General features: G+C 29.7%; 1 non-coding gene across 1 annotated transcript; it reads left to right on the plus strand.

The window, feature by feature from the left end:
- The first annotated feature begins 266 nt into the window (after positions 1-266).
- Positions 267-431, plus strand: LOC112130537 (U1 spliceosomal RNA). The gene has a single exon (XR_002912789.3). It is a non-coding gene; the product is annotated as a U1 spliceosomal RNA (small nuclear RNA).
- The last annotated feature ends 4,105 nt before the right edge of the window (positions 432-4,536 follow it).

The raw sequence follows: 4,536 nt of genomic DNA on the forward strand, positions 1-4,536 counted from the left end.
AATAGCAGGGAAATCATACAAAATTTTCACATTCAGAAATTAAACAAGATACTTCTAAAAATACAGAGATTAAAAAAGTCTTACAAAGAACAAAAAATATGTTCAGGTAAATGAAAATAAAAAGAGAATACACCAAAATTTCTGGGATGCAGGTAAAGCAGTGTTGACAAGGAAATTTATAGCACTAAACGCTTACATCACAAAGGTGGAAAAATCATGAATCAACCATCTAAGCTTGCAGTTTAAGAAACCAAGGAAATAAATACATACTTAACATGGCAGAGGAGATATCATAATCACAAAGGTGGTTTTCCCAGGGCAAGCCTTATCCACTGCATTCCAGATGTGCTCACCTCTGTGATTTCCCCAAATGTGGAAAACTGGACTGCATAATTTGTGGTAGCGGGGGACTGCATTAATACCTTCCTCTGGCTTTTTATTTTATTTTGTTCATTGTTTTAATTTAAAAAATAGTGAGAAAAGAAGAAAATAAGCCCAATGCAAGCGGAATGAAGGAAATAATAAAGATAATAACAGAAATAAATGAAATTGAAAAAATAAGAAAACAGAAAAATCAATAAAGCAAGTAGTGAATTTTTTAAAAAGATCAACACAGCTGACAAGATTTTAGCACAAGTGACACAGAATTTTTTATATATATATGTCTCTCTCTGTATATATATGTCTATATATGTCTATTATGTCTATATGTATGTCTATTATATATGTCTATATATAGTCTATGTATATGTCTATATATGTCTATATATGTGTCTATATGTCTAAATATACATGTCTATATATACATGTCTATATATATGTCTATTATGTCTATATGTATATTATATATGTCTATATATAGTCTATGTATATGTCTATATATGTCTATATATGTGTCTATATGTCTATATATACATGTCTATATATATGTCTATTATATATGTCTATATATAGTCTATGTATATGTCTATATATATGTCTATATATGTCTATATATGTCTATATATACATGTCTATATATATGTCTATTATGTCTATATGTATATTATATATGTCTATATATAGTCTATGTATATGTCTCTATATATGTCTATATATATGTCTATATATGTCTATTATGTCTATATGTATGTCTATTATATATGTCTATATATAGTCTATGTATATGTCTATATATGTCTATATATGTGTCTATATGTCTATATATACATGTCTATATATATGTCTATTATGTCTATATGTATATTATATATGTCTATATATAGTCTATGTATATGTCTATATATATGTCTATATATGTGTCTATATGTCTATATATACATGTCTATATATGTCTATTATATATGTCTATATATAGTCTATGTATATGTCTATATATATGTCTATATATATGTCTATATATGTCTATATATACATGTCTATATATATGTCTATTATGTCTATATGTATATTATATATGTCTATATATAGTCTATGTATGTCTATATATATGTCTATATATATGTCTATTATGTCTATATATATGTATATTATATATGTCTATATATAGTCTATGTATATGTCTATATATATGTCTATATATGTGTCTATATGTCTATATATACATGTCTATATATATGTCTATTATGTCTATATGTATATTATATATGTCTATATATAGTCTATGTATATGTCTATATATATGTCTATATATGTGTCTATATGTCTATATATACATGTCTATATATATGTCTATTATATATGTCTATATATAGTCTATGTATATGTCTATATATATGTCTATATATATGTCTATATATGTCTATATATACATGTTTATATATATGTCTATTATGTCTATATGTATATTATATATGTCTATATATAGTCTATGTATATGTCTATATATATGTCTATATATATGTCTATATATGTCTATATATACATGTCTATATATATGTCTATTATGTCTATATGTATATTATATATGTCTATATATAGTCTATGTATATGTCTATATATATGTCTATATATATGTCTATTATGTCTATATATATGTATATTATATATGTCTATATATAGTCTATGTATATGTCTATATATATGTCTATATATGTCTATTATGTCTATATGTATATTATATATGTCTATATATAGTCTATGTATATGTCTATATATGTCTATATATGTGTCTATATATGTCTATATATACATGTCTATATATATGTCTATATATACATATGTCTATATATATATATATATATATATATACATATTTACCCAGAAACTCTGAGACGGGTCTTCATTAATGCAGACAGTTTATTTTGCCAAGGTTGAGGACACACACCCGTGATACAGCCTCAGGAAATCCTGAGGACATGTGTCCAGGGTGGTTGGGGCACAGCTTGGTTTTACACATTTTAGGGGGACAAAAGACACCAATCAATATATGTCAGAAGTATGTAAGAAGAATGAGACACAAATGAATATACGTAGGAAGTACACTGGTTCACTCTGGAAAGGTGGGACAACTCAAAGCAATTCAAAACAACTCAAAGCAAAGGCAGAAAGAAGCAAGGTGGGGCTTCCAAGTCACAGATAAATGAGAGACAAGTGGTTACATTTTTTTGAGTTTCTAGTTAGCCTTTCCAAAGGAGGCAATCATATATGTATTCATCTCAGTGAGCAGAGAGATAACTTTAAATAGAATGAGAGGCAGGTTTGCCCTAATCAGTTCCCAGCTTGAATTTTCCGTTTAGCTTAGTGATTCTGGAGGCCCAAAATATCTTGGGGGCCTAAGATATTTACCTTTCTCTATATAGATAATACATAGATATATAATATATATGTAAATGCAGATGTAACACACAGTAAACAGATAGGAAGAGAACATTAAGAACAAGTCTACAGACATAAATTCAGCCACTGAGAGGATAATCAATTTATTAAAAAGTACAGCTACCAAAACTCAACCAATATAAAGTAAATAATTTAAATTCCCTTGTAGCAATTAAATAAATTGAATTTGTACTTCAAAATTTCTTCCCAAAATATATCTCCAGTTACTAATGGTTGTACCAGAGAATTCTTTCAAAGTTTAGAGAAAAATTAACACTGATTTTATCCATTCTTCTAGAAAATGAATGAAGAAAGAACAATTTACAACTCATTTTATGAATCCAGTATTACCCACATATTAAAACCAAACGCAAGCAGTACAAAAAAGGAAAACTACAGACAAGGCTTCCTCATGAACATAGGTGCAAACATCCTTAAGAAAATATATAGCAAATAAAATATACCAATATATAAAACTGATTATAGGCTGTGACCAGGGGCTTTTATTCCAGAGATGCAAGGCTGGTTTAGTATTTAAAATCAGTCAATATAATCCACTTTATCAACACATTAGAATAAAAAATTACATAATTTTATCAACTGAAAAAATCAGAAATAGAGGAAAACCTCCTCAACTTGATAAAAGGCATTATAGGAAACCTACAGCTATTATATTTAATGATTAATAACTATATTTTCTTCTTAGATCAAGAATAAGGCAAGGATATCTGTTATCACTTCTCTTATTCAACACTGTCCTGACATAGTATCTTTCCCATTGATTGAAAATAAAAAAATAAAACTGCCCTATTTGGTAATGATATGATTGTATATGTATAAAATTCCAAGGAATGTGCACAAAAACTTCAATAATGGGCCGGGCGCAGTGGTTCATGCCTGTAATCCCAGCACTTTGGGTGGCCGAGGTGGGCGGATCATGAGGTCAGGAGTTTGAGACCAGCCTGACCAATATGGTGAAACCCCATCTCTACCAAAAATACAAAAATTGGCCGTGTGTGGCAGCGTGCTCTTGTAGTCCAGCTACTAGAGAGGCTGAGGCAGGAAAATCACTTGAACCCGGGAGGCAGAGGTTGCAGCGAGGCGAGATCGGGCCACTGCACTCCAGCCTGGGCGACACAGCGAGACTCCGTCTCAAAAAAAAAAAAATAAATAAATAAAAGAAATATTAATTCAATAACTTGTAAGTAAAATCACTAAATTAACATAGGTTTAGATCCTGACATGAGAAAGGCTTAGTTAAGATTAACAACTGTGTAGGGGAACACAAAAGTAAGAAAAAGCTATTGTGCTGGTCCCGAACTTAAAGAAAATCAAGAAATTGCCTACAGGTCCTTAGTCATTCCCCATGCACATACACAAGAAATAAAAGTGGAGGATTTGGAAAGTAGATTTTAAAAAGAAAACCAAAGCAGAAAAAAGATTGCACAGATTGCAGTGTGTAAATGATGCCAAAATTACCGTAGAAAGTTTGGAGAGTACTACATGGGGAGATGCTGCAAAACCCTCAAAATACCCAACAAAAACACCTTTCCAAGATGACAGGGACCCACACTGGGAAGAAATATCTGCAGAAAATAGACTGTATATTTAACTGAATAGAAATACTGGAAATAAAGAAGAGAGAGAAGATGCAGATACAGTGGTTGTCTAGTTGTCTAGAGATTTATATCTCCAGACATAACAACCCTCATGACATAA

This window comes from Pongo abelii, chromosome 22, assembly GCF_028885655.2.
Source record: "Pongo abelii isolate AG06213 chromosome 22, NHGRI_mPonAbe1-v2.0_pri, whole genome shotgun sequence".
NCBI lineage: Eukaryota > Metazoa > Chordata > Mammalia > Primates > Hominidae > Pongo > Pongo abelii.